General features: G+C 47.3%; 1 long non-coding RNA gene across 2 annotated transcripts in view; it reads left to right on the forward strand.

Moving 5' to 3' along the window:
* Window positions 1-23,870, forward strand: part of LOC119962078 — a 60,542-nt gene that overhangs the window by 715 nt on the left and 35,957 nt on the right. The window contains exons 1-2 of one of the 2 annotated variants that reach the window (XR_005459803.1): window positions 14,270-14,347; window positions 22,897-23,012. This is a non-coding gene — a long non-coding RNA (uncharacterized LOC119962078). Of the gene's footprint in view, window positions 1-14,269; window positions 14,348-22,896; window positions 23,013-23,870 lie in introns of those variants that run through there. The other variant, XR_005459802.1, reaches the window with a different exon arrangement.

A 23,870-nucleotide genomic window follows, 5' to 3' on the forward strand; every position in this document is an offset into this window, starting at 1 on the left:
TGATCTTCCAGAATTCTCTAGATTCTATAATGGTCCCCATGGTTGGAAAATAGTAACAGTCCCCTCGCTGGTAGATCAGTCTGCCTGACATCAGCAGTAGGGAAAATGGAGGAATCTGTTCTTAGGAACGTGATAATAAAGCACATGAAAAAGCATGGTAGGTATCGGTGAAGGCAGTACAGGTTTATAAATGGGAAATTCAATTTGAAAAATTAGTTACCATTTTCTAAGGTTGTATCTAACATAGTAGATAAGGGAGATAAGGGGTGGGATTCTCCCCTACCCGGCAGGAGATCCCGGAGGGATGGAGTGGCGTGAACGACTCCGGCGTCGGGCTGCCCCAAAGGGGCGGATGTCTCCGCACCTTTAGGGGCCAAGCCCTAACCTTGAGGGGCTAGGCCCGCGCCGGAGTGGTTGGCGCGGCCGGCGGAAGTCCGCGCATGTGCCGGAGCGTCAGCGGCTGCTGACGTCATCCCCGCGCATGCTCAGTGGAGGGGATCATTTTCACGTCTGCCATCGTGAAGACTATGGCGAACGTGGAAGGAAAAGAGTGCCCCCACGGCCCAGGCCCGTCCGCCGATCGGTGGGCCCCGATCGCGGGCTAGGCCACCGTGGGGGCACCCCCCCGGGGCCAGATCGCCCCGCGTCCCCCCAGGACCCCGGAGCCCGCCCGCGCCACCTGGTCCCGCTGGTAAGATAGGTATTTGATTCACGTCGGCGGGACTGGCATGAGAGCAGCGGGACTTTGGCCCATCGCGGGCTGGAGAATCTCCGGGGGGGGGGGGGGGGGGGTCAACAGGCGTGGCGCGGTTCCCGCCCCCACCGAATCTCTGGTGCCAGAGACTTCGGGAGACAGTGGGGGCGGGATTCACGTCGGCCCCTGGCGATTCTCCGACCCGGCGAGGTGTCGGAGAATCCCGCCTCTGGTTAGTATCTGTAATGCACTGCCTGAAGGTGTGGTGGAGCTTGGTTTAATTAATGTGTTCAGAAAAATAAATTAGATTATTATCGAAAAAGGAAAAATAAATAGGGTTAAAGGGAGTTTTTCCAGGTTCAACAATTCAATAGAAAAACAATCCGAAAGCAGCTGCTTCAATATTCTGTTTATTTTCCTAATCTTCAGAGATCCAGTACAGACATGATGGACTGAGTGGTCTCATTACGTTCTCTCACTACTCTTTGGATGAGGGTTTCTGCTCCCCCTGCCTCTCCCACGGAGTATTTTCCATCGGTGGATACAGCCCGCCATTGGTCGGCGGCAGGATCTTCTGGTCTTGCTGATGTGTACGAGGTTTGACCCATATACTCTGTTGCCAGGGAACGCAGGGGTCACCTTAGGCAGGACTGGAATTTTCCGACCCATCCCTGACGTATGGGCCAGAAGGTTGCGGCCGATGATTCTAATGCATTTGGATTTTCACACCGCATTTAACGAAGTGCCAAATAACAAGTTATTACAGAAAATTAGGGCTCATGGAATTGCGGATGATATATTAGCAAAGGTTGAGGGTTGGTTAATGGGCTGAAAAAGGCGATTAGTAATGAATCGGCTACGTTTGGGTTGGCAGGCTAGAGGAACATCACAAGGATCAGCTTCAACTACTTAAAATCTAGGTCAACGACTTAGGAAGAAGGCAGGAGAATGGGGACGGGAAACATATCAGCTACAATTGAATGGCGGAGCAGATTTGATGGGCTGAATGACCTAATTCTGCTCCAATGTCTTTTGGCCTTCTGGTCTCATGTGGGAACCAAGTGTAATGTATTCAAATGGGATGATAATACGTGTGGAGGATACAAAACAACTCCAAAGGGATGAAGGTAGGTTAAGTGAATGGGCACATGCATAACTGTTGATATATGACGTGTAAAGTTATCCCCTTGATCGGAAAATAGGAAAGCAGAATATTTTTCAAATGGTAGGAGACTGGGAATTGGTGATATTCAGAGAAACCGAAGTTAGCCATGTACATAAGTTGGAAAGATAGGCAGCAGTTACAGCAAGCAATTAGGAAAGTAAATACTATATTAGTCTTTATGACAAAAGAGATTGGGGTATACGAGTAATGAAGCCTGACTGCAATTAAAGGGCTATTTTGTGACCACACCTGGAGTACAGTTTACAGTTCTCGATCTACCTAAGGAAAGATATACTGAGAGGAAGTATAACAACACTTCATTGATTGATTCCTGGGACTCGGGGATTGCTCCAAACCGTGTAGACTAGGCCTTTATTCCTCAGTGTTTAGAAAAATGAAAGGTGATCCCACTGAAATATATAAAATGGTTGCTTGTTATTTGTTTCTCTGGCAAGGGGATCAAGACCAGAGATCACAGTCTCAGAATAAGGGCTTGGCATTTAAGATGGAATTCAAGAGAATACTTTTCATCCATAGGCTTAAGGATCTAAGGAATTCTGGAAGATGAAAATCAATGCATCCCCTATCTCTGTAGTCACTTATTTTAAAAACCTAGAATGTATGCGTTGAGTTCCAGGGGCTATGTTGACTTTTAGCTCCATTAATTGCTCCAGTATTACTAACGTCTTGACGTTCCTCATTCTTACTGGACCCTTGGTTCCCCATTATTTCCAAATAGTGTTATTAAATATGTTATTCAACAGATGACTCTGATGTTTGCCCCGATAATTAATTCCATTACTTACATGGCTGAAGGTATGATTAATGGGTGAGTGTCATTGTCTATTCCGTAAATCTTTTTTTCATTGCATGGGCACACATTAGCTTGTTTGCAATTTACTGGCACCTCATGAGTGCACAGTGACTCCCTCATAAACATTATCAGTGCCTTACAGATTTTCTCCTTAGTCTCAGCATTCTGGGATAAATACCATCTATCCCTGGGATTTATTTGTTTTGAAACCATTAAGCCTTTGTAGCAGTTCATCGAATTCGTAATGAAGTCATTGATTTTATTTGCGACAGAAATGCTCGAATCATTTAAAAAACAATTTGCCCCATAATGCGGAGAGGGGTGGCACCAGGATTTTTCTGGATGATGCACTAAGGGATGAATGGCGCTCCTCATTTGTAACTATTTTCTGATCTTGCAAAATTGCACATGAAATGTTAAACCTGCGAGAGCACAAATCTCTACTGCCACCTTCAGGTTCACGCTCTTGTATTACCACTAGAGAAAACTGGCAATAATACATTTTACAGCTATTTGGAGCCATTAAGATGAAAACTTTCCTCAGTAACACAATAAACATATTCATTGAGCACATTCATTAGTTAGCACGAAAATCAGTCATATTTTCAGATGGAATAGATACTATCGGGAATACCTATTTTTTGTGGTTGTTATAGATAAAAGCCGAGAAGTGGACAGTTTAAGCACAAATTTCCAGATACAAAAAGTTAATTAACTAATGTATTCTTGTAATTGTTTGCGAAAAAGTGCATGCTTGAATTATATTATATAATGAAAATTTAAAAGTAAAAAGAATGCATTTCACTTTGGGGAACAAAGAAACCAATGTTACCATAAATATGAAGTAGTCACGAATAAACCCAAAAAGCAAATCGATGAAAGTGGTTGGAAAGCTGAAATTGCTAAATTGCTTCTGCATGGGATGATTGAGGTGAATTGTGGGCAGTATGGTAGCATAGTGGTTAGCACAATTGCTTCACAGCTCCAGGGTCCCAGGTTCGATTCCCAGCTTGGGTCACTGTCTGTGCGGAGTCTGCACGTTCTCCCCGTCTGTGCGCGGGTTTTCTCCGGGTGCTCTGGCTTCATCCCACAGTCCAAAGATATGCAGGTTAAGTGGATTGGCCATGCTAAATTGCCCTTAGTTTCAAAAATTGCCCTTTGTGTTGGGTGTGGTTACTGGGTTATGGAGATAGGGTGGAGATTTGGGGCTTGGGTAGGTTGCTCTTTCCAAAAGCCATTGAAGACTCGATGGGCCGAATTACCTTCTTCTGTATTGTACATTCTATGATAAGAGTAGTGTAGATCCATCTGAGGAAATCACTGGGAACTGTGCCTCAGCCAGTCGTCTTTACAAGTGTGATATTTTTACCAATCCTGTTATGGTTTTGCTTGCTGGCATGTCAAAGTTCATTTATGTTTCCAATATCTTTCCAATACAGGTAAATTGCTCTACCTTCTTCTCGGCGTTCAATCTTCATCTTTAAAATGTTGGGATTTGGTGATGTTACATTGGGCAGAATTCTACACTCTCACCAAGGCGAGTTCTGAGACAGAGGGGGAAAGCATAACATTGAATGGACAGGATTCCCCCCTTCGGAAGCCCCCCCTCAAGGCTTAACTTTTCAAAGGTCTCAGGCGTTAGTCACAGGCAGGGCATGGCAATACTGCTTCTGGTCAGAACAGCGCTGTACCTGGCTAGGTTGAAAAGCTGTTAGCCAATCTTCCTTCCAAAGGCAGATGAAATCCCCGCCCACTTCAAATCGATGCTCAGGTGAGCAGTAAATGGCAATGGGACTTAGAGAGTCAGCAGCTGTTGGTCTGGTGCCAGAACTCATGATGGCAAGGCCCAATCGCGTGCAAAGAACAAAGAAAAGCCCTCAAAGCCTGCGCTGACCATTCTGTCCGTCTAACTCTAAAACCTTCCACACTGCTGGGGTCTGTTTCCCTCAATTCCCATCCTATTCATGTATCTGTCAAGACGTCCCTTAAACGTCACTATCGTACCTGCTTCCACCACTTCCTCCGCCAGCGAGTTCCAGGCACCCACCATCATCTGTGTAAAAAACTTGCCTCGCACATCTCCTCTAAATTTTGCCCCTCATACCTTCAACCTATGTCCCCCAGTTATTGACTCTTCCATCCTGGGGAAAAGCTTGTGACTATCCTTAAAATTCTATCCATTGAGTTAAGGTTGCAAAAAACAAAACATTTCCATTTTATAGCAGGATACTAAATTGTGCTTTTCCATGAATCTCGTGCAATAACCAGCACTCAACGTGAACTTTGGAATATCACCTTTCTTCACTTCTCTGAAAGCTATAGTGAGATGGCTCCACAGGTGATAATATAACCATTTTGCGAATGCTCATTAATCCATGATGTCACATTTTCCGTGAGTTTAAATTGAATCCCTTCTTGCTATTGATGCAAATACATAATTTGAGCCATCATTGAACTCCTGTTTGCTAGTTGTCCAGCAAGCGAGGCTCTGAAGCCCTATGGCTCCCATGCGCCATTTTATAATTCATCTTTCTCTGTAAAATTGCTCTGAGTTGGTTAATTCATTTGCTTAATTACCTTCCCGTTGTGTTCAGGCACTATTCTGCCCACCATTGGAGCCACTCAGCACCACTGGGCTTCCTTCCCAAAATTCCGACCCCTCCCAGCCCATGCCCCAAAGGGTCTGGAAAATTCACCTTAATATTTGACAGAGAATGAATTAATTCTTTGGTATATTTAGAGAATTGTACCATGACAAATCTGTCAAATCATCGAAAGCTGCTTGAGAAAGTATAAATTAAGCAGTCAGAGGGTTAACTTACCAGTTGTTCATTAGGGAATACTTGTGATAAAAGATGGTTATCTGTCAACGGTACAGCAATGTGGCAAATCAGATAGGTTGACCTCATAAGAACATAAATTCTGTATGCCAGGAGGCCATTTGATAACACACTCAGCTAAGTTTAGCTTTCTGTTTGTCTGAGATATTCGATTTGAGATGCAGTTTAAGATTCGGCATGTTTGAAATTGTTTACATAAAGTGCAGATACTGAATCAGAATTAATTGCTTATTCTGAAAGTGATCAGTACATTGTGTGAGCAGTGTGAAACTAGCCTTTTGTAATATATCATCAAAAACTGGACATCTAAAAATCTACAAACTTAATTTGCTTAAAAGTGTTGGTCAGGATGAATGTAGAAGAACTTAAATTAATTCCTTCGGGTGCAATATAATTATTATTTATCTTTAGTGAGACAGTGGGATAAGAAAACTGGGCTTATCAAAAGTACAGAACTCCTGCAAGTAAGTGCGCAGTTACAGCAGGCATTAAAGAAGGCAAATGGTCTGTTGGCCTTCATAGGGCGAGGATTTGAGTATAGGAATAGTGATGTTTTACAGCAATTGTATAGGGCATTGGTGAGGCCACACCTGGAGTATTGTCTGCAATTTTGGTGTCCTTATCTGAGGAATGATGTTCTTGCTATGGAGGGAGTGCAACAAAGGTCTTCTAGGCTCATTCCTGGGATGGCGGAATGTCATATGAGGAGAGATTAGGATTATATTCACTGGCGTTTAGAAGAGTGAGAAGGGATCTCATAGAAATTTACAAAATTCTAACAGGATTAGACAAGGTAGATTCAGAAAGAATGTTCCCGATGGTGGGGGAGTCCAGAATTAGGGGTTATAGTTAGATGATAAGGGGTAAATCTTTAGGACTGAGGTGAGGAGAAATTTCTTCACCAGAGAGTGATGGATCTGTGAAATGCACCACCGCAAAAAGTAGTTGAGGAGAAAATGTGCCATTTCAAGAAAGAATTAAATATAGCTCCTGGGTGTAAAGGATCAAAGGATTTGGAGGTAAGGCGGGATCAAGGAGGTAAGGCGGGATTGACGATCAGCCATGATCACAATGAATGGCGGAGCAGGCACAAAGGGCCAAGTGGCCTCCTCCTGCTTCTATTTTATATGTATGTTTCTATTAAGCCATGGCATATCGGTTTCCAACTTCAAAAGACACAATGAGAAGTTGATCTTTAATTTGCCCATTGCCAAATGGAAAAATGTGTCAAAAAATAATCAATTTCACCATTCAATTTTATATTTTACCTCACGTAATCTTAATGTGTCCAAAGTGTTGTTCAACCCATTATGTGTTAATGAAGGATCAGTGACCCCTCTGAGAAACTCCGCTGCATGTGATTTTCCTTGTGTGGATCCCGTCCAAAAGTAAGTTACCTTTTGTTTTGAATTATTCTGTTCAACCTGGAGGAGCAGCAATGTGCTGAAATCTGCCACCTGCTGCAGCCACAGTTTCAACCCAAGAGCAGAGCAAGGACTATGATGCTGGTGGCTGTAAAGGTGACTGTGGCTGTGAATTTCTGTCCATCTGACTCTTTCCAGGCTGGAGCTGAAGATATTTGCAACAGTTGGCTGTCCACTATCGCGAAGGGAGGGAGTGAACTACAGTCCATTTTCTTTTGCCAGACAGAAGTAGGCAGTGTGACAACCTCAATTCACTAGAACCGTAGCTTTCCCCAGGGTGCAAGGTGCATACACATGGATTTGCGGGCAGCACATGCCAACTGTTCCCTATACTGAAAGCAAAAGGGGCTCCACTTGCTCAAAGTCCAGTTGGTGTGTGACCATGGGTAGAGAATCTAGCAGGGCAATGCCCAGTATCCTGGCAGCAGTCACGGCACTTCAATTCCATGACAGTCTGCTTTGTCAGCTGCATTTGCATCACGCCAAAGCAAAGGGCGCCAAGAACTCTAACAATATGACTCAGACCTCCAGTGCACAAGCATGCTGAAACAATACTTCCACTGTCTGAACTGCTCTGGTCTGCTGCATGCAGCATAACCTTGCCAGCATGAAATGTTTGTGAGGGATAGCCCTTCCTGCCAACCATATAGCAAGAAACTGAGGAAAAGGAGCATGAAGAGGTAGTGCATGAGGAGGAGTATAAAGCGAAGCAAGAGGGAGAGTGAAGGCAATCTAGATGGCCACTCTCTGTCCAAGACTGTTGGTGAAGAACTCATCTGGTGTAATGCCAATAATTGCAAACAAAGTTATTGATTCACAACTGTTCCCCATCTTCCCTTCCCTCTGTCATTGATGGTCACAGTGTCCACTTGATGAAAAAATAAAAGTTAACACAAAATAATAATTCCAAACCAAATTTTGAAATCAAACCACCCAATATCCAAAAGACAAATACTCAGCCTTGGATATTCCCTCCCTGTGTATCTACCATGTGAGAATGCTCCTTTTCAGTACTAACCACAGAACCATAGAAATGATACAGCCCCGATAAAGCCCATCTTGTCCATGCCATCCCAAAGATATCTCGGTGCCCTTTCTAATCGCATCTTTCTGCACATGGCACATAACCATGCAGCTTACAGCATTGAGGATCACTGCCTCCACCACCAACTCGGGCAGTGAATTTCAGACACCCATCACCCTCTGCATAAAAATGTTTTTCCTATTTCCCCTCTAAAAGTGGCAACACAGGTGGCCAAGGTGATTAAGAAGGCATATTGCATGCTTGCCTTCGTCAGCTGGGGTATTGAGTTGGGAAGCCATGTTGCAGCAATGTAAAACCTTGGTTAGGTCACATTTGGAGTATTATATGCAGTTCTTGTCACCACATTATCAGAAGGACGTGGAAGCTTTTGAGAGAGTGCAAAGAAGATTGCCTGGGCTCGAGGGTGTTGTCTATGAGGAGAGGTTGAATAAACTAAGATTGTTTACATTAGAAAGATGGAGGCTGAGGGGAGACCTGATAGAGGTCTACAAAATTATGAGTGGCATAGGCAGAGCGGATAATCAGAGGCTTTTTCCAAGGGTCGAAGTGTCAATTACAAGGGGACACAGGTTCAAGGTGAGAGGGGGAAAGTTTAAAGGAGATGTGCGGAGTAAGTTTTTCACAGAGTGGTGGGTGCCTGGAATATGCTGCCAGAGGATGTGGTGGAAGCAAGCACATTAGCAACATTGAAGAGGCACCTGGATGGATACATGAATAGGGAGGAAATAGAGGGAGTAAGGGCAGAAGGGTTTTTTTTGAGTTGGGGCATCATGATTGGCAAAGACTTGGAGGGCCGAAGGGCCTGTTCCTGTGCTATGCGTTTCCTTGTTCGTTGTTCTTTACAAGGTGTGCAGCATCCTCTAACAGATCGCTAGGATTGCTGAAGCCCAATGTTTGAGGAGTTGCAGTCTCGACACCTTCTGCCACTTAGCTTGAATCTATGACTCCTGGTTTTTGAACTCTCTGCCAAGGGAAACAGGTTCCTCCTGTCTGCTCTATCTCCATCCCTCACAATTTTGTATACCTCAATCATGTCACCCCTCAGCCTTATCTGTTACAAGGAAAACAACCACAACCTCTCCTATCTCTCCTCATAGCTACATTCTCCAGCCTAGCACAATTCTAGTCAATCTTCTCTGCACTCCCTCCAGAGCAATTACATCTTTCCTGTAATGTGGTGACCAGAACTGCACACAATACTCCAGCTATGGCCTCACCAGTGTCTTATATAGTTCCATCATTGTATCCCTACTTTTGTGTTCTATACCACAGCCAATGAAGGAGAGCATTCCATATAATAATAATAATAATAATCTTTATTAGTGTCACAAGTAGGCTTACATTAACACTGCAAAGAAGTTACTGTGAAAATCCCCGAGTCACCACAGTCGGGTGCCTGCTCAGCTACACTGAAGTAAAATTTATGCCTTCTTTAAAGCCATATCTACCTATACTGCAACCTTTAGGGACGTGTGTTGCATGCCAAGATCTCTCACTTCATCTACCTCTCTCAGTATATTCCCATTTATTGTGTATTCCATTTTACTGTTTGACCTCCCTAAATATATTACCTCACATTTATCAGAGTTGAACTCCATCTGTCATTTTCCAGCCCACTCCACCAACCCGTCTATATCATTTGGAATTTAAATCTTTCCTCCACCATCCATGACACGGCCACTAACACAGTGGCTACAGCCTGGCTGATTGAAGGCTGCTGGCTTTCAATGAAGATCGTGTTGCAGGGTGCCCTCCAGCAGCTGTGGACCAGTTTGGCCTGGCTTTGGACTGTACCATCTTTGCATGACCAGTGCGGGCTGACTGGATGGAACACAACAGCAAGGACACTGGCATAGAGGCAGGGGCAAAAGGAACAATGCAGTCTTCCTGAGAAAGATTGCTGGTTTGTGCCCCATGCAGCCAATGCAACTCCTCCAACATTGCACTCCAGCAATCCTATCTGGCTGCATCACAGCCTGGTATGGCAACTACTCTGCCCAAGACCGTAAGAAACTTCACAGAGTAATGAACACAGCCCAGTCCATCACATAAACCTGCCTCACATCCATTGACTCCATCTACACCTCCCGCTGCCTTGGGAAAGCGGACAGCATAATCAAAGACCCCTCCCACTAGGCTACTCACTCTTCCACTGTTTGGACGGCAGCTGGTTCCTGGGCCGGCCTGTTGCCAACTGTCCGGCCCCACAGGTACTCCTACCTCCAACTGCTATACTGGATGAGATGTGTGGCGCGCACCAGATAGTGTCCCCGGAGACTCTTCACTAATGTACCCAACCAAGGTGATAGTCTCTGGGATGGTGGAGGTGGTTGGAGACACCCATCCCGTGGGTGCTGGCATGTGGGGCAGGGTGGGGGTTCAGCCATCCCCCTGGAGGGGAGGAGATGCTGGGTTACAGGTGTGCGGCTAGGCAGGGTTAGTTCCAGAGGAATGGAGCATCCAACTTACCCTGGCAACTCTGAGAAGGTCATGGAGTTTCTTCCTGCACTGCATGCCAGTCCGGTCGACGTTCCCCACGACGCTGACCACCTCTGCCACCAGCACCCAGGCACGGCGAACGGCAGCGCCTGGCGGCCTTCCTCCAGGGCCGGGTGCAGGGTCATCCTTCTCTCCTCCACGGTGTCTAGGAGGGTGTCTAGCTCCGTGTCCCTGAACCGTGGTGCTGCTCTCCTTCCAGCCATCTTGTTGGCTGGGATGTTGTGTGTGGGGGGAAGGACCGCTTAAGCGTGACTAAGCCTCATGAGTGCTAATCGCGTACCCGACAAATCCAGCGCTGTTTTTCATGGAATTGATTGCGTTCCATGTAGTGACGGTGCAGGTGTTGCGCCGATTTTGCTATTGTAAAATACCACACATCCTCCACTGGGAACAAAGGAAATGAACAGAAAAGACTCTTATAGTACCGAGAATGGGGGTCGTTTAGGAAGTGCATGCCTGGAGTTGATAAATTGGAAAAATGTGTGGGATGAGGAGGTAGATGGACTGCAGAAGTACAATGGGGGAGATAATGGTGCAGTGGTAATGTCACTGGACTAGTAAGCCTTGTGACATTATAGAAATGTTCATTATACAAAGAGTTTTCTTTTTTAAATTTCGAGTACCCAATTCATCTTTTCCAATTAAGGGTCAATGTAGCATGGCCAATCCACCTAGCTTACAGATCTTTGGGTTGTGGGGGAAAAACCCACACAAACACGGGGAGAATGTGCAAACTCCACACGGACAGTGACCCAGAGCCGGGATCAAACCTGGGACCTCGGCACCGTGAGGCAACAGGGCTAACCCACTGCACCACCTTGCTGCCCTATATACAAAGGGTTGATGTCATGTTACAATTAACCACTAGATGGAGCTAGATGCAGTACTATATAAAGCACTAACTCTCAGGTTCTGGGAGAGGGAAAGCTGGAGTAGACTGCACAGGAGAGATCTGGAGAGTACCGAATACAGTTGGAGTTAGAGTTTAGAGATTAGTGTTAGTTGAGTGTGGATTACTATAATTATTGTTTACTATAGGAGTAAGTGGTCGAGCTTAATTTAAGTTGTGTAAATATAAATTAGCTTTGGTAATGAACTTAGCTTCTGTGGTCTTTGTGAACACCACAACATCCATCCTGATAACAGAATCACAAAGAACACCACAATCCAGAGATCCAGGGTAATGCTCTGGGGACCCGGGTTCAAATCCAGCACGGCAGAATGTGGAATTTGAATTCAATGAAAATCTAGAAGTAAAAGTCTAATGACGGCCATGAAACCAATGTCATTTGTCAGAAAACCCATCTGGTTCACTAATGCCCTTTAGGGAAGGAAATCTGTCATCTTATTTGGTCTGATCTACATGTGACTCCAGACCCACAGCAATGTGATTGTCTCTTAAATGCCCTCAGGGATGGGCAATAAATGGTTCCTGGTCAATGCTGCCTATATCTGATGAATGAATAAAGAAAGAAAATCCCGTGCAAGCCTATCCAGGAGCACATGTTGTGCAGCCTGCCTGTGCTTGCCCATCCTGTCCCTCCCTGCATCCTCCTCATTGGGCAAGGCCTGCCCCTCTTCCAGCATGTCGCCACTCTGCTGCGGGATGTTGTGGAGGGTGCAGCAGGCCACCATGATGTGGGAGATTCACCTAGCGGTATACTGGAGGACTCCTCCTGAGCGGTCCAGACATCTAAACCGCACCTTCAGGCTGCTGAAGCACCGCTCGATCACACCCCTGGTCACTGCATGGTGTCAGAGTGCATCTCCGTGTCAGTCTGTGGCCTCCAGATAGGCATCATCAGCCATGACAACAGCGGATAACCCCAGTCATCCAGGAGACAACCCCTCAGCCGGGGTGCATCTCAAATATGACAGGAACCGTCGAGTGCGTCTGGCTGAAGGCATCCTGCACACTGCCCGGGTATTGGTCTAGATGTGCATGATGCGCAGCTCATGGTCACACACCAGCTGCACGTTCATCAACTTTAACCCCTCTCAGTTTGTGAAATCCAGCCCGCCAATGGTTGGTGCTTGTAGGGTGACATGCGTTCCATCGATCACCCCCCGCATCCTGGTGGGCTTGATCCACATTGAAGCTGATATATTGTGCCAACCAGGCATATAGGGCCTCCGTGACAGCATGGATGCAACTGTGCATTGAGTCTGCCAGATTCCAGACAGGTCTCCACTTGTCACCTGGAAGGACCCCATGGTGTAAAGGTTCAGGGCAACCGTGACGGCCACCGGGAGTGGGTGTTCTCCCACAAATCCCCGCCGTGCCAGGCGTGCCATGATCCGGCAAATATGTTGCACTGTCCCCTGCTCAGCCGGAGTCTTCGATTGGTCCTCGAATGACAGGTGCTGACAGTACTCACAAGGCCTGGTGCAGTGTCTCCCTCCCACCTCCTCCTCATTGTACAGCAGACTCTCCATCCTCACCAGGTTGGCTCCTGTTCCTCTGGCAGGCTTCGTTGCTGCAGGATCCTCCTCCAGCAGCTCCTGCTCGTACAGCCTCAGCGCATCCTCCAGGCTGCAGCGGCCAAGGTGAAGGCCACAATTCCTGGTTGGATTCCGATAGCCATTGTCCACAGGGGGTGAAACACAGACATGTTAGCATGGTGCCCAACCAGGTCCACCAGGCTACATGGTGGCCCTGGCCTGGACTGCAGCCCCTGCCCCTACATATCCCCCTCCACCAGCTCTTCCCATCCTCATGCCCACAACTAGCTGATCCTCCTGGCACGCTGCCCTCCGCACCCCTGCTCCATTGGTGCCCAGCACCGTGGGGATCTTTGGCCCTGGCGCTTGTCCCTGCTGCCAAGGGTACCATTGGCTGGCCCTATTCATGCCAGCACTATGCTCTGCAGCCCTTGTCTGGCACCCTCTTGTATAGGCTACTGTGTGCATTGCCTTGGGTGGGTCCTGTGATGCCCCTCCGAGAGGTGGCAGCCGAATTGGGGGGGCGGGGGTGTGGAATTGGTAGGCTAGGGGGTTGGGTGCGGTGGTGGTGAGGTGGAGGGTGGGGGGGGGGGGGGAGTGGTGTGCGAAGTTAGTGGGGTGGAGGGTGGGGGGGGTGGTGTGCGGAGTTAGTGGGGTGGAGGGTGGGGGCTGGGGTTCACGGGCGTAGTTGGGTGGGGGCACCCAGATGGCTGGTATCACTCTGCGCAACTACGGGTTTTTTGCTGTCCCTGTCCTTGTAACATAGATTTCATAGAATTTACAGTGCAGAAGGAGGCCATTCAGCCCATCGAGTCTGCACCGGCTCTTGGAAAGAGCACCCTACCCAAGCCCATACCTCCACCCTATCCCCATAACCCAGTAACCCCACCTAACACTAAGGGCGATTTGGACCCTGAGGGCAATTTAGCCTGGCCAATTCACCTAACCTGCACATCTTTGGACTGTGGGAGGAAACCAGAGCACCCGGAGGAAACCCACGCACACACGGGGAGAACGTGCAGACTCCACACAGAGTGACCCAAGCCGGGATTCAAACCTGGGACCCTGGAGCTGTGAAGCATTTGTGCTAACCACTATGCTACCATGCTGCCCTAAGGCATCTGATTTTATTTTTTGATTAGTGTTTCTAGAATAACTGCAGTGCAGAAGAAAGCCATTTGGCCCATAAAGTCCGCACTGACACTCCGAAAGAGCACTCTACCCAGCCCCCCCCCCCCCCCCCCCCCCCCCCCCCACCCCCTAATCCCATAAAGCCACCTAACCTTTGGACACAAAGGGGCAATTTAGCAAGGCTGATCCACCTAACCTGCACATCTTTGAACTCTAGGAGCAAACGAAGCACCCGGAGAAAGCGGCGGTGGCACAATGGCACAGTGGTCGGCACAACTGCCTCACAGCATCAGGTACCCGGGTTCAATACCGGCCTTGGCTGACTCTCTATGTGGACTTTGTTTGCTCTCCCCATGTCTGCGTGATTTTCCTCCGGGTGCTCTGGTTTCCTCCCACAGTCCGAAAGTGTGCAGATTAGGTGGATTGGCCATGTTAAGTTGCCCTTTAGTGTCCAATATTATGGGCCAGGGTTTAGAGAACACCAAAGTATATCATGGAGTTCACCTGACCCACAACTTTTAATAGATTTTGTTTATGGGGAGCACAAGGGCCCATTTTACAGGTGTGATGCAACAGAGATCTAAAGAATGTTGAAACAAAACAATGTTTATTCTTTGAATCCAGATAACATTTTATAAACACACAGTGAACATCTTCTCAATGACCAACACTGATAATCCCCACAGATACAATACTCTATAGGCAACCTTAATAACATCCCTAACAACATTTAACAAAGACAGTAGGTTTACATTCCTTACAGAAATAGGTATCACTTTGAAATCATCAAGTGATCTGGGGACATTCTTTAGTAGGCAGAGAGAGAGACCTAGACACCTCTTTGTTTTGAATGCAGCTCCCCACGTGAAAATGAAACTAAAACTCAGAGCTAAAAACAGCTTCCAGCTCAAAGCCCACTTGAGAAGACAAACATTTCTTAAAGTGACATTCCCATGACACCAGTGATGTATGTGTTACGTTTCAAGGATGGGGCGTGGAGTGGATTCAGGTAGCGTAAGTCTTCAGAGGTTCAGTGCAGATTTGATGGGTTGAATGGCCTCCGTCTGCACTGTAAGAATTCTATGGTCCTATTCCACGGTTCTAGGAAACCCATGCAGTCACAGGGAGAATGTACAAACACCACACAGTCACCCAAATCTGATTTGGACACGGGTCCCTCGTGTTATGAGGCTGTGATGCTAGCCAATGTGCCACTGTGTTAAATATGCTTCCGCCTAATTTACTTTAACTACCTTATTCATTTATAATTATCTCAATTAAATGTTGTGTTCTGTTGTTTCAGTAAGACATTTGCAGAAGCTTTTAAAGTTTAATGTAAATGATTTATTGCGTGGCACGCTGGTGCAGTGGTTAGCACTGTCTATGGCGCTGAGGACCCGGGGTCATTCCTGGCCCCGGCTCACTGTCTGTGTGGAGTTTGCACATTCTCCCCGTGCCTGCGTGGGTTTCACCCCCACAACCCAAAGATGTCCAGGGTAGGTGGATTGGCCATACTAAATTGCCTCTTAATTGGGTAAAAACAAAACTGGGTACTCTAAATTTATTTTTTAAAAAGTAAACCATTTATTAATAAAAATTATGTTATGTAAACAAAACTTTGAAACCAGTGAACATCTAACTTAACGTTTAACTTTATCAGCTGAGCAATGACATAAAACTGCCTCAACTTTTACAAAGTTCTTGCAATAAAATATATTTTCTCACTTAAACGCAATGGTCCCAAACATTACGGACCAGTCTATTTGTAAAGGGGAGGAAGAGAAGAGGAGGGATGGAGGGAGTTGGGGGGGGGGGGGGGGGAGATGGGGGGAGGGTGTTGACAATTGTTAATTGACAAGCTCAATGTCCAAAAGCAGCAGCTGCTGAAGTGCAGTGTCCTGGCGCACATCTCCTCTGACATCATTTTGGGATGCCCTTTGGCTGTACACTCTGTCTGAGGGGGTGGGTGAATGGTGCGCTGCAATACTTGTCAGACGGAGAGTTCATATTAGCTTACAGGAAGATTGCATATGTCAATTACGGCATTAAACGTTAAAGCATTTGAAGTAATCACTGAGTCTTCTAAGGATGAACATTACTTCAGGGAGACTCGTAAACAATTCTGCTTAAAATACATTGCAGAATCCAAATGTACTTTAGCTCTGAATCAGCTGGGAGTACAGGTGTGCTAACATTACTGTCCTTGAAGGAGTCAATAACATCAGTACTGAGGCTATGATCATCTAAAACCAACTCCTCTGGGCCGGCCATGTGCTTATGATGTCAGTGTCCCGACTGCCAAAGCAAATCTTCTTCACCCAGCTCAATGAAGGAACCCAAACAAGTGGATGACAAAGGAAGCTCCTCAAAGACACCTTGTAGGCTTACCTCAAGAAATGGAACTTAGACATCAATGCCTGGGAGATCCTTGCTCAGAAGAAATCTATTTGGAAGAACCTTCTGATTGAAGCGTCACAATTCTTCACAAACACCGACGGCAAGAGGAGGTCTGGAAAAGGAGCCTGAGAAAGGAATACTAGTGACCTAAACCCCAAGGTTTGATCCCACGTTTTGGGAATTCTGCCAAGTGAGTGATTGAAAATGCGTCTCTAGGATTGGGTTCATCAGCTATGCAAGGACCCCCAGAATCCATGGTCAGTAACACAGAGGATCGTAGGTGGACAATCATGCCCGTTAGCGAGTGATCACCGTACTCTATCCATTACAGTTCCTTTAATGGAATTAACATCCTTGTGACAAACCAAAGTTTAAAAAAAGTTATTTCACCTTGTGTGTCTTCAACCTCACTTTATGCACGAAAGTACCCTTTTAATGGAATTAACAGCCTCACGGCAAACCAAAGTTGAAAAAAAAAATGTATCTTCCTTTCATTTTATTTGCATTTTAAACATATTTAAAAAGGCTGAGCACTAATAATATAAAACTTTAACCTCCCAAAAGAATGTCCGGGATTCTTCAAGCCTCCGTGCCGAAATGGCACTCGGCATAGTGGGGGGGAGAATGGGGCCTCTGACCCACGATTGGGTCTGATGCCAGGACGCGATTCTCCGGCATCTGGAGAACCAGCGCCAGTCGCACGTGCGCGGTCGACGCGGCACCGGTCGGGGGCCGTTGAAAGAGGCCCCCGCGGCGATTCTCCTCTGTCGACCGGCCGAGTTCCCGCCGGCGTGGTTCACATATGGCTCCACCCGACGGGAGCTCCGTGTCGTGGCTGCGGTGGCCGTCCTGATGAGGGCAGGGGGATCAGTCTCTGGGGTAGGCCTCCATGAAGGCCAAGCCCACGATCGGGAGTCACCGATCGGCGGATGCGCGCGGTCTGGGGGAGGCCTACCTTCTTCCATGCCGGCCCACTGCGTGGCTCCGCCATGTTACGCGCCGCTGGTGCGGAAGCAGCCACTGCATGTATGCGTGGACCCTCGGCCAGCAGTGCAGGGCTATGCATGGCAGCTGGAGCAGCGCAGAGCACTCCGGCACTGTGTTGGCGCCCAATGGGCCACTGGTGGGCCAAGAGGCCCGTTGACGTCGCCGTGCAACACTCCGGTTTTTACGCTGGCGTCTACACTTAGCCGCGTTTTTGGAGAATCCCGGCCAATGTATTCCAATGTCTCCTGCCTCTGCTAGACTGAAAAACCTCCGTGTAAATAAATAGGTGTAAAAACTCACCAAATATCAGAGTAAGTGCCCAGGTTCGCGCTGTCGCTGGATTTTTCATTCAGCAGCGCAGGGCTTGAAGCTGACTAAAAAGAAACATCCGGGAGCTGGATCCTCTGAGCCTCCGCGTCGAAATCGCATTCGGCGTGGGGTGGGGAGAATGGCCGTTTACCCGGAAATTGGGACCGGTGCCGCTGAAGCGATTCCCCGGAGTCGTCATGCGATCAACGCGGCGAGGGTAGGGGGCATTGACAGAGGAACCCCGCCCCGCGACTCTCTGCGCAAAACTGGCTGAGTTCCCGACAGTGGTTTAGCCACATATCGGCCGTTGGGCACCTTGGAGGCTGTGGACTCAGTCCGCGGCCGCACTGGTGTGGAGATGGGGAATCGATCACCGGGGAGCCTCATGGACGGCCAGGGGAGCGATTGGGCGGCACGGACCAGCACGATCTCGGGAGGAGCCTACATTTTTGATGATGGTCCGCGGTGCGAGTCTGCCTTGTCGCACGGCGCGGAGGCAGCAGGCCACTGCCATGCGCATGCGCGGACTCCCGACCAGAGGTTCAGGGTCCCGTATCCGCAGCCAGAGCAGCGAGGAGCACTCCAGGGCCCTGCCAGCCCCACGCAGGCAGGAGAATCGCTCAGGACTTTCTTAAGGAAAGTCCAGAGTGAAACGCCAGCGTTTTTACGCTAGCGTGGGGTCAGAGCCCAATTTTTGGAGAATCCAGCCACAGGGTGTTTGAATGCCATGTGCGCAGATGCCTGAACGTCCACATTTCCGAGTCGTCACGCCACGCACCTGTGGCAGGAAGTTACTTGCCATTATTTGAAGTTACATGCAGACCAGTTCCTGGCTGGGAGAACGAAATCGGGGCCTGTGGAAAATCCTACAAAGTCGTGACCTGACCTTACCTACAACCCTGATTTTAATAGACACTGTTATGTAAAGCAACACCTCACCTTCTGATCAGACACAGGGACAATCTCTAGTTCCTCCGACAACACCGGTTAAACCAAACATCGAAGACGTTAGTCCAAAGAGGAAAGGGCCAGTGCAAAGAGGAAATGCCAAAAGTTACACCAGTGTGAAGAAGAAGACGATGCGAGAGTTTCACAGTCAACCGTCCAGACAGCGATGACCTCCAGACCTTCTGACTTATTAGTCATGTTGAACTTGCTCTCCGGCGACCGGAGAATCGGCGCCAATCGTGCCGGCGCGATCGCCACAGGGCCGATCAGGGGCCTTTGTAAGCAGCCCCCCCCGGCAAGCCTCCCCGCTGAATGGGCCAAGTGCCCGCCGAGTTCCGCCAGTTCCCGCTGGCGTTGTTTGTTTATGGTCCTACCTGCCGGGACCTCGGCGTTCTGGCTGCGTCCTGATGGGGGGGCGGGGGCCGACCCCGGGGGGGTATCTTCATGGCCACCAGGCCCGCGATCGGAGGCAACCGATTGGCGGGCGGGCTCATTCGGGGGGAGGGGGGGGGGAGGGGGGGGGTCTATGTTCTTCCACGCCGGGCCCCTGTAGGGCTCCGCCATATTGTCCGGGGGCCGGCTCAGAGACGGCAACCCATGCCGGACCCACGCAGCTGTGGCGGGCCGGCTGTTGGTGCTGGAGCAGCGCACCGCACTCCGGAGTAGTTCTAGCCCCCAAGGATGGGGTGAATGCCTGGGCCTGGAGGCCCGTCGACGCCAGCATCGCTCGTGCCGATTTTGACGCCGGCGTGAATACTTGGCCGGGATTTTGGATTGCTACCATGCCTCCCCCTGCCATTTTAACTCAGTTCATACATACACATTTCCATCCTTGGCAATGTCCCAGCGACGCCTAACGCAGACTGGAGGAATAGCCCCTCAACTTGCGGGTAGGCACTTTACAGCCTTTAGGACTTAGGACTGAGTTCAACAACTTCAGACCATCAACACTCTCCTACATTGTGATATTTTTTGTTCCCCAACCCCCTCCCTTACAGGGTTACCCGTAACTTGCTTTGCTTTCACAGAGTGCTGATCCTTGTTTTGCTATTAATACATTTTGCCACTTTCCCTGAATGCAGCTGTTAGCACCAACTTTAGTTTTTAACACTACCGTTAACGCTCCCTTTGGCTTGTGTCCACTTCTCCTTTGTCAATCCCTCTGGAGCTGTCATCTATGCCAGACCTTTTATTCTGCTCCACTTCCTCCACTGTGCTCTCCAACTACAAATTCCATCACATTTCTCCTCTTTATCCCAGAAGAATAGGCAGGCGTACTCGAAACGTCAATTCCGATTCTCTCTCCAAAGACGTGTTACCTTTCTCCGGCGTTTTTACATAGATTACATAGAACTTACAGTGCAGAAGGAGGCCATTCGGCCCATCGAGTCTGCACCGGCTCCTGGAAAGAGCACCCTACCCAAGGTTAACACCTCCACCCTATCCCCATAACCCAGTAACCCCACCCAACACTAAGGGCAATTTTGGACACTAAGGGCAATTTATCATGGCCAATCCACCTAACCTGCACATGGGGTGTCATTCAATGCCTTGTAGAAGAAAATTCCTACAATTCGTACATCAAGCGTTTCTGATTTTTATAATTATTTTTGCACTTGACTTAATTTTATGCCATTTCATTACCTTCTCCCAAATCAGTTGAAACAATGTCTTGCTATGTGTTTTATCATATCCTTCAAATATTAAGCTTTAGTTATCCTTTCACCTGCTCAGTTTCAATGAAAGTCCAAAATCCATAGCTATGTCTTCTTCCAATCTTCTCTATGTTCAAAACCAAGCATTTTATTTGGCTTGAATTATAATATTCAGTGACCTGATTATCGTAGAATTTACAGTGCAGAAGGAGGCCATTCAGCCCATAGAGTCTGCACCGGCTCCTGGAAAGAGCACTCAACCCAAGGTCAACACCTCCACCCTATCCCCATAACCTAGTAAACCCACCCAACACTAAGGGCAATTTTGGACATGAAGGGCAATTTATCATGGCCAATCCACCTAACCTGCACATCTTTGGACTGTGGGAGGAAAGCGGAGCACCCGGAGGAAACCCACGCACACACGGGGAGGAAGTACAGACTCCGCACAGACAGTGACCCAAGCCGGAATCAAACTTGGGACCCTGGAGCTGTGAAGCAATTGTGCTATCCACAATGCTACCGTGCTGCCCTCCTGTGATTCAATAAACTAAAGAACTCCTGCTTCTCTCATTTGTTGAAGAAAGTAATAGCTAAAGTACACAGAGAAAATCTGAAACAAAAAAAACAATGGTTATAAGAGATTTTAATGAGAGGGGAAACATTTTATTGCAATATAAAACATTTGTTCTAACAACCATGGATTTCCTGTCTCCATTGAGATTATGATTTTTTAACGAATGAAAAGGCAACAGAACTCAGAATCATTGGCAAGTTATTCAGGGAGCTTTGGGATACCGATACCGAGCCAAAGAGCAAATCCCAAACTCACACTTGGCGACAATGAGGCCAACTTGACAATTTTACCGCAGACGGTGGGTGTCCTAACTGACCGCCTGCAAGCTTGTTGTCCATTTAAGGAGGACGGGTGGGCTCCCACTGCAGCTGGCTTAATAAGATGGCCCAAATTGGGCCCTTAATATTGCACATCAACTGATTTTGTGGAGTGGACAACTTCAACATCAACATCACATCCCACCTCCTGCCGAACACGAAGAACATTTCCTGGTGGTGGTGGTGCAGTGAAATGAAATGAAAAATGAAAATCGCTATTGTCACAAGTCGGCTTCAAATGAAGTTACTGTGAAAAGCCCCTAGTTGCCACACTCCACCTGTTCGGGGAAGCTGGTACGGGAATTGAACTGTGCTGCTGGCCTGCCTTGGTCTGCTTTGAAAGCCAGCGATTTAGCCCTGTGCTAAACCAGCCCCTATATGACGATGAACCCTCCCGACCTGGCTCCCCGCTATTTTACCAGCATCACCACAATGACTTGGGATCCAGTAATATGGTTAGCACTGTTGTTAAAAGAAAATAAAAGGGTATTACTATTATATTATTATTCACAGTGTCAGGGACCCAGGTTTGATTCGCCGCTTGGGTCACTGTCTGTGCGGAGTCTGCACGTTCTCCCCATGTCTGGGTGGGTTTCCTCCGGGGGCTCCAGTTTCCTCCCACAAATCTCGAAAGGCGTGCTTGTTAGGTAAATTGGACATTCTGAATTCTCCCTCTGTGTACCCGAACAGGCGCCGGAATGTAGCGACTCGGGGCTTTTCACAGTAACTTCACTGCAGTGTTCATCTAAACTTACTTCTGCCAATAAAGATTATTATTCAATAGCTATTTTGTTTAAATGCTCATTGTGCTTTGGTTAAATTCTTCTCTTCATTATTCTAATGACAAATTCGTACCCCTCCCCCATCCCTGTACATTCATCTCTTAGGTCAGACATCAGAATGATCAATCTTCTGTGGGATCATTTAAATTGGCCTTGCTCTTCATAGTGAAAAGGTCATCAGAACTTACTGAATTTCAATCAACAGGTTAGAAAGAAATGAAATGAAATGAAAATCGCTTATTGTCACGAGTCGGATTCAATGAAGTTACTGTGAAAAGCCCCTTGTCGCCACATTCCGGCGCCTGTCCGGGGAGGCTGGTACGGGAGGCTAATGTAGTGATGAGAGATAAAGATGCTCAAATGCATAAACTCTGCAGCCTTCAGACATGGCTCAATTAATTATCTGTTGCACCACTTTTATCAGTGGCCATTTGGTCAAAAAATTTTGAAATTGGAGTTTTAAAAACTTTCCCCTCATTTTGACTCCCATGGCTGTTCCTTCTTTTCTTCCTGCGCGAATTGGCCACAGCCTTTGTATAACAGTCTGAGCTGAGGAGTTCTATAAATTACACCACAGAGGCAGACAGGAAAATGTGGTTTGAATGAGGTAAGGTGGGGGTTATCTCCCCTTCCCAGCTTCTCACCTCCAATGAACATTGATATAATAGATTTACAGCTGGGAAACCCCACACTGCGGAGGTATATTTCAAATTAGACGCAAATTTGAGATCTTCACTTCTGATCTGATTACAGGCGCTTAATCATTGAAAACAATACACTGATAATGCGAATTTATACTTAAATGTGGTTCTTTGTACTTTGCATTTGCTACTTCTGATTTTCTTCTGTCTTTTTTCATTTTTTCCAAAGGTGTGCTCCGAATCATTTTCCGCTTCTTTTCTACCTTTGTCCTGTTTGGCTGATGAACAACAAGCCACTGTGGGTGAGATTTCCTTTCTGAGGTGTGGGAGACTTAATTTGCTGAGGTTAGGAACTGGTGAAGTATATATATAAATATATCGCAGGCACAAATGTCAGTTCCTGCAAAGGATATATTAATATCTGTGTGTATTTGAAACAGACGCCTCCTTTCAGGTTATTTTTGTTCAATGCAAAGTTTGAGAAAATTCCATTTCTCTAATGACGAATCTAAGAAATGGTTTACAGCAAATGGACTGAATGAGAACTCACTATGCATTTTTATATCAGTAAGAAATTGAACTTCAATCCTCTGTTAAGAAATAACTGCCATTTTTTAATTTTTTTTAACTAGTCAGAATAAGTAATATTTGTTAAAAAAACGCCTGTTGACAGGTTGTGGCGAATCACAGTCGCATAATTCACACTGTATTATTTATGTTGTACTATGTCCCTGTAAGCTCGGCACACAAGCAGTTGCGCTGCTCTGCCACTAGGGGGAGATGCACTAGGAGTGTACGGGAGTTTGTACTGGGCTCCACTCTTGGCTCCATCCACGGCTCCTCCCCCTAACCGGAAGTATAAAGGTTGATGCTGAGAGCGGGGCCGGTGCTAGGAATTGCGGGCCCAATTAGAAAAGTGATGGCGGGGCCCCTACTCTACAAAAGTAAAAATTTATGTATGTTTATATTTCATGTAGTATGCTCGCCTTTAACCAAAAAAAAACATTAAATGCTTGATATACTAAAATTTTGAAACTTACTTACCCGGGCGGAAGGATTTGGCGGCGCAGGGCTGAAGGATTTGTCGACGGTAATGCGGTGCGTTCCCCAAAAGTAAAAACTACCCTATAGTTCCTCTTAGAATACAGAAAAGGCTTCAAACGGTAACTCTGTCGCCGCTGGCGCGGGGCCCCCTTAAGGTGC

The sequence above is a fragment of the Scyliorhinus canicula genome, chromosome 2 (assembly GCF_902713615.1).
Source record: "Scyliorhinus canicula chromosome 2, sScyCan1.1, whole genome shotgun sequence".
Lineage (NCBI taxonomy): Eukaryota > Metazoa > Chordata > Chondrichthyes > Carcharhiniformes > Scyliorhinidae > Scyliorhinus > Scyliorhinus canicula.